Source organism: Gossypium arboreum, chromosome 11 (genome assembly GCF_025698485.1).
Source record: "Gossypium arboreum isolate Shixiya-1 chromosome 11, ASM2569848v2, whole genome shotgun sequence".
Taxonomy (NCBI): domain Eukaryota; kingdom Viridiplantae; phylum Streptophyta; class Magnoliopsida; order Malvales; family Malvaceae; genus Gossypium; species Gossypium arboreum.
In genome coordinates, this window is record NC_069080.1 from 107,586,427 (window position 1) to 107,600,881 (window position 14,455).

General features: G+C 33.9%; 1 long non-coding RNA gene across 1 annotated transcript; it reads right to left on the minus strand.

The window, feature by feature from the left end:
• Positions 1 to 959: 959 nt before the first annotated feature.
• Positions 960 to 9,712, minus strand: LOC128283408 (uncharacterized). The gene is made up of 3 exons (XR_008273746.1): positions 9,638 to 9,712; positions 1,671 to 1,752; positions 960 to 985 (listed from the first exon to the last, which is right to left on the minus strand). It is a non-coding gene; the product is annotated as an uncharacterized LOC128283408 (long non-coding RNA).
• Between the last annotated feature and the right edge of the window lie 4,743 nt (positions 9,713 to 14,455).

Consider the following 14,455-nt stretch of genomic DNA (forward strand, 5'->3'; position numbering starts at 1 on the left):
TCAGCGACCGAGTATGGGATATGCAATGTATGAATGAATGCATGAATGAATGCATGAATGTCAAATCAATGTCAGTCATGAATGAATATGCAAAAATTTGGTGTTAATTTCAAGATAGCCCCTATTTAGGCATTTCCTTAATCAAAGGAGTATTACACAATGTAACGTCCCCTTTACCCGAGACCGTCGCTGGAGTCGAGCACGAGGCATTACTAAACTTATTTGAGCACTTAAACAAATTCAAACAATTTATATCACACTTTCCAGACAAGCTGTCCAACTGTGTCATAGTTGCTAAATAATTCATATCTTGAGTTATAAAACTCGAAATCCAAATCCGTAAATTTTCTCTGAATTTATACTCATATATCTACTTACCAATTTTTTTCTAGAATTTTGGTCAAGCCAATTAGTACAGTTTATTATTTAAAATCTCCCTGTTTCAGGGTTTGACTACTCTGACCTTTTGTATTACGAATCAGATATCTCTCTGTACAGAGCTTCAATGACTATGCCGTTTGTCTCTAATAAAACTAGACTCAATAAGGAATCTGTACATATAAAGTATGACTTCTAATTATCTTTGTAAAATTTATGGTGAATTTCCAAAGTCAGAACAGGGGATCCAGAAATTGCTCTGGCCCTGTTTCACAAAAATTTAAACATCTCATAAAATATAGCTCATATACCTGTTTTGCTTCTTCTATATGAAAATAGACTCATCGAGATTCGATTCCATAATTTATTCATTATTTAATTCCATTTCTACTATTTTTAGTGATTTTTAAAAGTCAAACTACTGCTACTTACTGAAAACTATTTTAGTACAAATATTGTTAACTAGTTTATAACATCTTTACTTCAATTCATTCAAACTCTATACATGCCATATAAATCTTCAAACATAAAACAAAAGCTACCGAATTGATCTGGATAGTGTGCTTTGTTGTGTTGATCCGATCTACCCACTTCACTTCAAGTCAATCTACATAAAAATATTAAACACACACAAGTAAGCTTATTGAAGCTTAGTAAGTTCATAGGTTAAAAGTAATGCTTACCAAACATAATATTTCCAAACAATACCAAAACATTTACTAAAGTTTCTGCGATTCACAACCATTGTTATAATAATTCACATAGTTGAGCTCAACAGAAACAACTACTCAATCTCTTTCATTTGGATCACTTCTCTTTATTTCTTATAATCAAATTACGAAACGGCTTACGAAATTGAGTACGTCGTTGCTCAATGCCACGATTCACAACTCAGTATGGTTTTCCTCATTGAAATACCATACCTACATTTTCAACTCGGTATGGGAAATGCCATACCTACATTTCTTAATTCAAGATGGATTTGATAATACCATACCTACATTTCACATTTCAAGATGGATAATACCATACCTACATTTCACAACTCAGTATGGATGATACCATACCTACATTTTACACTTTGCCATGGAACAACCATGGTCTTATCCGTCAATTCATCACACGTCACGATACGGAACGTACTCAATCCTGCGTTTTCCTAATTTGCATTTCCACATTTATTCTTTCATTAACAAAATCTACACAATCCCACAACAAATTCGTATATAATAACACATTATATACTTCAATCATTCACAAATAAACATCTAATTTCAACCATATGAACTTACCCGGCTAATTTGTAGAAGATATTGAAATTTTGGGACTATTCCGCAACTTTTTCTTTTCCTCGTTCTTCTTTGGATTCTTGATCTATAATATAAAATATTTCTACTCATTAGCATTTATTTGATTTCTATTTCACTTCACAATTTATGCTGTTTAAATTTTGAAATTGTACTTTTACCCCAAAATTTACAGTTTTCACAATTTAGTCCCTACTCAATTCACCCATCAATTGAAATAATTTTTCTCAATTAACACTTTATTTTATCATTATAAACTATTTCAAAACCTTTTATATTCTGAATTTCAACAGCAACCTTCAATTCACAACTTTTTCACAATTAGGTCCTAAATATCATTTCCTATCAAAATCACTTAATAAAACCACCTTAATATGAAATTAGAACTTAAATTTCATAATAATTCATCATAAAATTCCTTTATCCATCCAGGGTAACTTCCAATTTCACCCATAAAATCAAAAACTAATGAATTCTACAAGTGGACCTAATTGTAAAAGTCATAAAAACATAAAATTATCAAGAAAAGCAAGAATTAGACTCACATGATGTAAAAATATGAAAACCAGCTTTCTCCAGACCTTATATGGCGTTTTGGCTGAGAAATTATGAAGAAAATGTCTAGATTTTTCAATTACATCATTATTTAACTATTAACTTTTATCTATTTCCAATTTTGCCCCTTGTTCACATTGTTTTCTTGCTTATTTCATACCCAAACCGTCCAACCATTAACCTTTGGGTCTAATTGCTCTTTAAATCCATCTTTTAAATACTTAAGCTATTTACTCACAATTTAACAAATTTTGTGCTATTTTCAATTTAATCCTTTTCAATTAATTAGCCATCCAAACGTTAAAATTTTCTAACTAAACTTTAATACTAACTCAATGACACTCCATAAATATTTATAAAAATATTTATAGCTCGATTTTCAACTTTGAGGTCTCGATACCTCATTTTTGACCCGCTTGACCTAATAAATTCTTTTAATTCACTAATTTCACCATTTCACAAATTCTTCTAAATTCTTACTTGACTCATAAATATTAAATTACTATCTTGTTCAATCTTATTTGTCGAATTTAGTGATCTCAAATCACCATTTCCGACACCACTCGAAAATTAGGCCGTTACAACTCTCCCCCCTTTAAAAATTTCGTCCTCGAAATTTGTTACTTGAAAATAGATTTGGATCTTGTGATCTCATTGACTCCTCTGTTTCCCAGGTTGCCTCCTCCATACCATGTCGATGCCATAATACTTTAACCAATGGTACTCTTTTGTTCCGCAATTCCTTAACTTCACGAGCCAAAATCTTCACCGGTTATTCGAATAAGTCATATCTGGTTGAAGCTCAATTTCGATATGGGGAATTACGTGTGAAGGATCGACCTATCTTGCCTTAGCATAGACACATGAAACACATTATGAATCTTCTCAAGTTCGGAGGTAAAGCCAAACGATAAGCCACAGGACCAACCCTTTCCACAATTTCATATGGCCCTATGAATCTCGGACTTAATTTTCCTTTTACCAAATCGTAACACCCTTTTCCATGGTGAAACTTTTAAAATATTCGATCACCCACGTGCATATTCTATGTCTCTTCGTTTTAAATCCGCATATGACTTCGACGATCCAAGCGACTTTTAGACTATCTCGAATAATCCGGACTTTCTCTTGGTTTCTCGAATCAAATCAACCCCAACTATTTTGATTCACTCAATTCAGACCAACACAATGGAGTCTTGCATTTTCTACCATAAAGAGCCTCAAATGGTGTCATTTTATACTAGACCGATAGCTATTGTTGTAAGCAAACTCACCAACGGTAAATACCTTTCCCAACTGTCACCAAACTCGAGTATACAACATCTTAACATATCTTCTAAAATTTGAATCACTCGCTCGATTGTCCATCTGTTTGAGGATGAAATCTTTGTACTAAAATTCAATCTGGTGCCTAAGGCTTCTTGCAATTTATTCCAAAATCTTAAAGTAAACCTCGGATCCCGATGCGAAATGATAGATATTGGAACTCCATGTAGTCTCACAATCTCGACACATACAATTCGCTAACTTATTAAGTGAAAAATCTATTCGATTTGGAATAAAGTGTCTTGACTTTGTCAATCTATCAACAATCACCCATATCGAATCTTTCTTTCTGAGTCACAGCAATCCCGACACAAAATCCATTGAAATATGCTCCCACTTCCATTCGGGAATCATAATGGGTTGTAATAAACCCGTTGGCACTTGATGCTATGCTTTAACTTGCGGCAAATCAAACATTTTGCAATAAATTCTGAAATTTCTCTTTTCATACCAGCCACCAATATGTCTTTTTCAGATCACTATACATTTTGTACTACCGGATGAATAGAATACATACTATTATGTGCTTCGAAAGAATATCATTCTTTAAATCAGAATTATTGGGAACACAAATCCTATTATGATAGCGCAATATACCTTCATCATCAATCTTGAACTCGAATCTAAATTATCCCGAACCATTTGTCGTTTCAAACCAATTTTGGATCTTCATTCTGCGACTTCGAATTTGTTGAAGAAACATTGGTTTTGCCTTCAATTCTACTAATACAACACCTTCTTCATTAAGAGCCAAATGAGCATTCATTGCCGAAGTGCAAACAAGGATGACTTTCGACTCGATGCATCAAGAACTACATTAGCTTTCCTGGATGATAGTCAATAACCAAATCATAGTCTTTCAAAGAACTCTAACCACCGCTCTCATCTTAAGTTCGGTTCCTTCGAGTCATTAAGTATTTCAAACTTTTGTGATCCGTATACATATAACACTTCTCACCATATAAATAGTGTCTCCAAATTTTTAAGGCAAAAACAATTGCATTAACTCAAGATCATGTGTAGGGTAATTCTTTTCATGTGGTTTTAATTGCCGTGAAGCATAAGCCACTACCTTTTCCGATCGCATTAACACACAACCCAAACCACTTAAAGATGCATCATCTTGTACACAACATACGGTATACGATTACGGTTGAGTTAAGACCGGAGCTTCATTAACATTTTCTTTAATCGATCAAAGCTCACGACATTCATCGACCACATAAACTCAACATTCTTACGTAATAAACGAGTCATTGGTGAAGCAATCATGGAAAAATTCTTTACAAAACGGCGATAGTATCCTGCTAATCCCGAAAACTTCGCGACTTCGCTACATTCTTGGTGTTTTCCAATTCACCACTGCCAAACTTTACTTGGATCCACACGAATTCCTTCACCGATATAATATGACCCGTAAATCCAACCTCATGAAGCCAAAACTCACATTTACTAAATTTCGCATATAACTGTTTTTCTCTCAAAGTCGTAGTACAATTCTCAAGTCTTGTGCATGTTCGGATTCGTCTTTGAATAGACCAATATGTCATCAATAAATACCACCACAAATCTATCCAAATAAGACTGAAAAATTCGATTCATTAAATCCATAAATGCAACAGGGGCATTCGTTAAACCAAATGGCATTACCAAAAATTCGTAGTGACCATACCGAGTTCGAAAAGCAGTCTTTGGCACATCACACTCTTTAACCTTCAGCTGATAATACCCAGATCTAAGGTCTATTTTTGAGAACACTGCAGCACCTTTCAGTTGATCAAACAAATCATTGATACGAGGTAATGGATATTTATTTTTAATTGTTACCTTATTCAACTGCCTGTAATCAATACACAATCGCAACGAACCATCTTTCTTTTTCACAAATAAGACAGGTGCTCCCCAAGGTGATGTACTCGGTCTGATGAACCCTTTATCCAATAACTCTTGCAACTGTGTCTTCAACTCTTTTAACTCACCGGTGCCATTCTATACGGTGTTATTGATATTGGGTGTGCAGGAATTACATCAATTGTGAATTCAACCTCACGATCCGGGGTAAACCGGTAATTCCTCGAAACACATCAAGAAACTCATTAACAATCGACAATTGTTCCATCTTCAATTCGAACCTCGAGTATCAAGAATATAAGCTAGAAATGCTTTATTACCTTTCGAATCAATTTTCGAAATGTAAAAGGCTGAAATAATCGACATCATTCTTTTTATCCCCAAACTCAGCTGAAACTATTTCCCCTCTGACATTTTAAATCAATCCGTTTTTCTCTACAATTCACTATGGCATCGTGTTCAATCAACCAATCCATTCCAAGAATAACATCAAATTCTCGGAAAGGTAACAACATTAAATCAGCAGAGAATTCACGACTTTGTATTTTCAAAGGACAATTCCGACATATTAAATTAACCAATACACTTTGCCCTAGTGGATTAGTGACTTGCAATTCAAGGTCGATGGACTCAACATCATTTTCTTTTACGACACTAATGCGGTGCAAATATATGAATGTGTAGATCCGGGATCAATTAAAGCATACAGAATCATCAAAAGATAGAAATTACCAGCTATCACATCCGGAGCGAAGCTTCTTCCCTTGCGGGATAGCATATGTACGTCAGGTACTCTTGTCTCGATCGGGTCAGCAGATCTCGTTCGAATGAACAGTCCCAGTAGCACTACTTTGACTGAACGTTTACCTTTACGAGGAGTATTTACTTGCTTCTCCCTTGTTCTCTATCTTCTTTTAATAATTGAGGACAGTCCGAATAAAATGATCAGTTCCACCACATTTATAGCAAGCTCGGCTCTTCCCCAACACTCACCAATATGAAATCTACCACAATTTTACATCTAAGTCTCGAATATTTTGCACACTACTAACACTAGCTGCTGGTTTCTTAGTTACTCCGACATCTTGTTGAGTCGTTTCTTTGTTATTCGATCGTTCGGGATTATAACAGTCGACTGAAATCATCTCTGAACTTTTGGCGAAAAAGTCGAAATTGGTCTAGAGAAACTTCTTTTGTATACCTCTTTACCTCTTCTTTCTCTTTGCATCTTTCTGTTATACACTTCTTCCATCTTTTGAGCTCGATCAGAGAGAATCACAAATTCCCGAATCTCTGTACCTCCAATCATCATTCTGATTTCATCATTAAGCCCTTCTTCAAATCTAATGCACATTTCTTCCTCTGTCGGTACAACATCCCGAGCATATCTACTAAGATACACAAATTCTCTTTCATATTCGGACACTGTTTTATTCCCTTGTCGAAGATCAAAAAATTCTCTCTTCTTCTTATCTAAATATCTCTTTCCCACATACTTCTTCTTAAATTCGTTTTGGAAGAATTCCCAGGTAAGTTTATCTGCAGGTACCACTGCCTCAATGGTTTCCCACCAATTATACGCTTCTTCTTTCAATAGTGAAACTGCACATCCCAAATAATCCTCCGGAGAACACATCATCTGTTTAAAACTCTCTCAAACTCTTTAACCAATACTCGCTTTAACCGGATCATCGTCCGATCTCCTCGAATTCTTCACTCCAAACTTTCGAGTTTTTCAATTGGTGTTCTTTGCTAGATTCATCTATTAAAGGAGGAGCAACCGGGGTTGTAACTGGTGGTACAAAGAGGGGGGAGGAGGAGGTTGTTGTGCTGACTTCTTCCTTGTATTGTTTCATGATACCACTGATTCATTAATCCGTAAATCATATTTTAAGTTCTTCCTCTCTCATCAAAGAAATCGGGACATTACCACTTGTTCCCTGCTCAGAAGTCTGAATTCTACTATTAACTTCCTCTTCCTGACTAGCACCATCGGGTCTATCAGACATCTTTACAATCTATAACAAAAATTAGTAATTAGATCGGATCATTCACATCACACTATCACAGATTTATATGGCATGTATTTTTAAACACTTTACACATCAAATTTGTTCCGAGAATCGACTAAACCAGGCTCTGATACCAATAAATGTAACGCCCCCTTTACCCGAGACCGTCGCTGGAGTCGAGCACGAGGCATTACTAAACTTATTTGAGCACTTAAACAAATTCAAACAATTTATATCACACTTTCAGGACAAGCTGTCCAACTGTGTCATAGTTGCTAAATAATTCATATCTCGAGTTATAAAACTCGAAATCCAAATCCGTAAATTTTCTCTGAATTTATACTCATATATCTACTTACCAATTTTTTCTAGAATTTTGGTCAAGCCAATTAGTACAGTTTATTATTTAAAATCTCCCCTGTTTCAGGGTTTGACTACTCTGACCTTTTGTATTACAAATTAGATATCTCTCTGTACAGAGCTTCAATGACTATGCCGTTTGTCTCTAATAAAACTAGACTCAATAAGGAATCTGTACATATAAAGTATGACTTCTAATTATCTTTGTAAAATTTATGGTGAATTTCCAAAGTCAGAACAGGGATCCAGAAATTGCTCTGGCCCTGTTTCACAAAAATTTAAACATCTCATAAAATATAGCTCATATACCTGTTTTGCTTCTTCCATATGAAAATAGACTCATCGAGATTCGATTCCATAATTTATTCATTATTTAATTCCATTTATACTATTTTTAGTGATTTTTAAAAGTCAAACTACTGCTACTTACCGAAAACTATTTTAGTACAAATATTGTTAACTAGTTTATAACATCTTTACTTCAATTCATTCAAACTCTATACATGCCATATAAATCTTCAAACATAAAACAAAAGCTACCGGAATTGATCTGGATAGTGTGCTTTGTTGTGTTGATCCGATCTACCCACTTCACTTCAAGTCAATCTACATAAAAATATTAAACACACACAAGTAAGCTTATTGAAGCTTAGTAAGTTCATAGGTTAAAAGTAATGCTTACCAAACATAATATTTCCAAACAATACCAAAACATTTACTAAAGTTTCTGCGATTCACAACCATTGTTATAATAATTCACATAGTTGAGCTCAACAATAACAACTACTCAATCTCTTTCATTTGGATCACTTCTCTTTTATTTCTTATAATCAAATTACAACGGCTTACGAAATTGAGTACGTCGTTGCTCAATGCCACGATTCACAACTCAGTATGGTTTTCCTCATTGAAATACCATACCTACATTTTCAACTCGGTATGGGAAATGCCATACCTACATTTCTTAACTCAATGGATTTGATAATACCATACCTACATTTCACATTTCAAGATGGATAATACCATACCTACATTTCACAACTCAGTATGGATGATACCATACCTACATTTTACACTTTGCCATGGAACAACCATGGTCTTATCCATCAATTCATCACACGTCACGATCTGAACGCATTACTCAATCCTGCGTTTTCCTAATTTGCATTTCCACATTTATTCTTTCATTAACAAAATCTATACAATCCCACAACAAATTCAGTATATAATAACACATTATATACTTCAATCATTCACAAATAAACATCTAATTTCAACCATATGAACTTACTCGGCTAATTTGTAGAAGATATTGAAATTTTGGGACTATTCCGCAACTTTTCTTTTCCTCGTTCTTCTTTGGATTCTTGATCTATAATATAAAATATTTCTACTCATTAGCATTTATTTGATTTCTATTTCACTTCACAATTTATACTGTTTAAATTTTGAAATTGTACTTTTACCCCAAAATTTGATTTTCACAATTTAGTCCCTACTCAATTCACCCATCAATTGAACTAATTTTTCTCAATTAACACTTTATTTTATCATTATAAACTATTTCAAAACCTTTTATATTCTGAATTTCAACAGCAACCTTCAATTCACAACTTTTTCACAATTAGGTCCTAAATATCATTTCCTATCAAAATCACTTAATAAAACCACCTTAATATGAAATTAGAACTTAAATTTCATAATAATTCATCATAAAATTCCTTATCCATCCAGGGTAACTTCCAATTTCACCCATAAAATCAAAAACTAATGAATTCTACAAGTGGACCTAATTGTAAAAGTCATAAAAACATAAAATTATCAAGAAAAAGCAAGAATTAGACTCACATGATGTAAAAATATGAAAAACCAGCTTTCTCCAGACCTTATATGGCGTTTTGGCTGAGAAATTATGAAGAAAATGTCTAGATTTTTCAATTACATCATTATTTAACTATTAACTTTTATCTATTTCCAATTTTGCCCTTGTTCACATTGTTTTCTTGCTTATTTCATACCCAAACCGTCCAGCCATTAACCTTTGGGTCTAATTGCTCTTTAAATCCATCTTTTAAATACTTAAGCTATTTACTCACAATTTAACAAATTTTGTGCTATTTTCAATTTAATCCTTTTCAATTAATTAGCCATCCAAACGTTAAAATTTTCTAACTAAACTTTAATACTAACTCAATGACACTCCATAAATATTTATAAAAATATTTATAGCTCGATTTTCAACTTTGAGGTCTCGATACCTCATTTTTGACCCGTTTGACCTAATAAATTCTTTTAATTCACTAATTTCACCATTTCACAAATTCTTCTAAATTCTTACTTGACTCATAAATATTAAATTACTATCTTGTTCAATCTTATTTGTCGAATTTAGTGATCTCAAATCACCATTTCCGACACCACTGAAAATTAGGCCGTTACACACAACGTTTCGGTCACTCGTATAATTGACTCCTCCATTAGAAACCCGTTTTTGGCAACCAATCTCTAATCAACACCTTCCTAACAAGATGCCTTCGATGCATGATGAAAAATAAAAATACTGCATAAACGACCTTGGTTAGCGCAACACATATAAACAGAGAAAAAGCTGTGGAAAATCTAACAAATTAAGCTACTTGGTCCAATGGACTCGATTCCTTGCTTAGAAAGCACAAATGTAAAAGAAATAGAAGGTAAGATGTGCTTTTCCGTGTACTTATTTGGTGACTACTAAGCGAGTGGAGGTTCGGCATGGCTCTAGTTGGGTGGCTCGTATGGTTCACTATATGCGGTTTTGGTTCTAGAGCAGTGCTCGAATTGCTCGTACTATCATCTGTTAAGATTAGCACGAAGCCTCGGTCATAACCCATCACAGCTCACGAGTTCTATTCGAGGATTACATTTACTTATGCCTATGCGGAGGACAAGTTAACTCACGAAAGCATAAGTCATATGTAACCCAAAGTATTCACTAGCTTTGCATGGAGGGACGAGTTAACTCACGAAGGCATAGCGTTTACTTTCACTTAAACGGACAGAGCCGGGTAGAGAGCTTATGTCATGCAAAATACAAGTGCACGGTGTGGGAGAAACTTGCAATCCTTCCATTTATTTTAAAACTACAAAACTAAAGCGAAAGATAAAACAAATTAGGAGATACATATGTATGATTTTTCAAAACAAAACTTAAGGATCATGATTAAATATTAATTTGAACACGAAAATTTGAAAATTTTGACAACACGCGTTTAATTCAACTCGACTCTCAAAATGGAGGTCCCCAATGAGTCGCCAAATGTAGTGACGTAAAAAATTTAGTTTCGCTTGGTCGCTAATTGTGGCGATTTATTGAAAAAAAGTTTGAAATTTGACGTTTGATTTTTGAAATAAACAGGGAGTCGCCACCGATCCTTTTTCCTAGGTGTGATCGGACACCTATTAGATCTCCTATTAAAACAAATAAAAGGCTAAGTTTAGGTCTACGTTAAAATCCGAGAGAAAATTTAGGGTTCGAGTCGATTCTGCGAGGAAGGTATTAGCACCCTCATGACGCCCAAAATTGGTATCTTATTAAACACATGTTGTCTTGATTTTCAAAATACGAATTCAATTTGACATTTAAGTGTGATCCGATTGAAGGAAATGAGAAGTTGCAAGTTTTTTATTTTTTAGAAGGACGTCCCGTTTTTAACACGAGCCGATTAATTTCACCCAACATAGCGATGAAATCGATGACTTAATGTTAAAATCGGTACATTGCCTTATTCTTAAAATTAAAATGTAAAAAGTTTTAAAATGATAGTAAAAAAATCCAAGAATATTATTGTCAAAAAAATGCGAATAATGATGTGAATAATAAAATATATAAAATATAAAATATTAAATTATCAAAATATCAAAATATTAGAATAATAATAATTAATATTGACAAATAAAAATAAAATAGAAATAAAAAAATGTACATAATATATATATATTAGAAATAATAATGATGTTTAAAATCAATACTATTAATAATACTACATCAATATGTACATATATAAAAAAAATAAATACGTGATAATATTAAAATATGTACATAATATAGTGTTAAAATACATACATAATATAGTTAAGATATATACATAAGATAACATGTAAAATATATATATATATATAAATAATATAATATTAAAGATATATACATAAAATAGTATAAAATATATATATACGTAATATAGAATTTAAAATATACCTAATATATTAAAAGAATATATATAATATAATATTAAGAAATATAATAAAAACAAAAAGGAGAGAGAGGGAGAAGGTGGATGATTTTTACCACAAGGTCGGCCATCGTCCGGTCATGGATCATACCAATACTCACCAGACATCAGCAATGGGACCTCAAAAAACTTTTTCGGTAAAATGGGTAAGCTTCCTCCTTTTATTTTTTTTGCTTTCGTATAAAAGAAACAAAATAAGATTAAAAGGAAAACAATAAGTAAACAAAGAACTTAAAATGAGAATAGACAAAGAAACCTCTTTTGCTTTGATCTTTGATTAATCTTCAAAAAAAACTAGCTTCTCAAAAACTAGCCTTCACAATAACTCTTCTCCTTAATTACTTTAAAAGAAACCTCTCCAAAATCCTTTACAATAACTTTCTCTCCCAAAACTCTCCAAAAAAAATCCCCATATACAAAATATGAGAAGGCCTATATAGCTATTTACAAAATATTTTTTTATTGTTTATGTCTTCATTTGTAAGTACAAGTGGTGGTGGAGCAAGTGTGGTTAGTGGAGTAGGTAATGGAGCAAGTGTGGCTAGTGGATTTGGTGGTGGAAAAGGTGTGGCTAGTGGAGTTGGTGGTGGAAAAAGAGTAGCTAGTGGAGTTGGTGGTGGAAAAGGTGTGGCTAGTGGAGTTGGTGGTGGAAAAAGAATGGCTAGTGGAGTTGGTGGTGGAAAAGGTGTGGCTAGTGGAGTTGGTGGTGGAAAAGGTGTGGCTAGTGGAGTTGGTGGTGGAAAAGGAGTGGCTAGTTGAGAAAAGTTTAAGTTGTGGGCTAGGTTTTTTTATTTTGATTTGGGCTTAGGGTTTGGGCCATTGGGGTTTTGATGTAAATTGGGCTCTGGGTAGTTAAAATTTTGGGTTTTAGGTTTAATTTTGGTGGGTTAGGTAAGGCTAAATTGGGTTTTGATGTAAATGGGCTAAAATTGGCCTACAACATTTTAGAATGACTTATTCTAATTTAGGTGTATATACTTGAAAGCCATAATAGTTTGTCATTATATTTTTCATCATTTGTAGGTAATGCATTAGGCCACCTGCATTCCCTCTAACGAAATCTCATGGAAGAAGACACTCGATTAATCACTTTTATGCGGTCATTTTCAACCAACATTAGTAATGATGGTCCTAGCTTGGACTTTTCCAAGGGCTGGAGCGTCACTCACTCGATTTTGTTGGAGATTCGCAAGGGCTCAACATCACTCGGTCGATTTTGTTGGAGTTTCGCATGGGCTCAGCGTCACTCAGTCGATTTTGTTGGACTTTTGCAAGGGATTGAATGTCGAGCGAGAGTGTATTGCGGTTCTCGCGATATATGGACATTTTATTTGATCTTTCACACGATATACACAGATTGAAAAAACCTTTTTTTTTCTTCAAAATTTTCAACAACGAAGCAACTTTTGAAGCCTAAGTCTGAACCATAATGGATTTTGGATAATTATTTCTTAAATGAATTTATGAATTTCTCCCTTCTTACCCAAAGTAAAAAAAAAACAAAAAAAACACTAGCATGATTCTTTTTCTTTTATGTTTTAAAAAGTAAAATATTACATGTGTTACATAGGGTATTTCCGCGGATACTTTCCTGACATGGTATCGTTGCCATTGGACTACCTCGCTGGTCACGATCAACCAGGGATTTAAATAGCGGTCTAATATCACTATAGCGGCCACAATATAGCGGTAGCGGCGCCGTTCGAAACCGCTACTGCCGAAACCGCTATTATGTTTTACAATAAAGTTGTGCAAATTTTAAAAAAAATTCACGATCGCGATACCTGTAGTGACGTTAAAAGCATCCGTTATGTACGCAGAATCGAATAACGCGACTGCGATCGAAAACACAACGCGACCGCAATTTAAATCCCTACGATCAACATCACTAGCATACCTCCACCATCGATTCTATTCATATAGCACCCCAAACCCAGCCCAGAAGTTATGGCCGGATCCGGCATGCCACATCAAAAACGTTAAAAAAATTTTCCATTCTAAGTCCAGAAAATCATACTTGATGTTCAAAAGATTAATTCATTAAGGGTTAAAGTGAATGGAAGTTGTGCACCAAGTAGGAAACCGAAAAAGAGGAGGTGAGTCCATCGGACTGCTTAAGTACCAAATCCCTTCGAATCCAATCCTAGACATGCAAACCGCCATTGCCATACCTTAACGTCATGTATATTTCTAGGAAACCGATTTGATTAAGTCCTTTTTAGGAAAAGTGATTAATTTTGGAAAATATCTTCATTGCGGAAGCTTTGCTTGTTTTCTTGTTATTTTGAAATCAATTACTGTTTTTGAAAACGCGCCCTAAAGCTATCTAATTTTAATAGTTAAATATAAATATTACCTATCTTAATAAAACATATAAAAACCATCAAAAATAAATAAG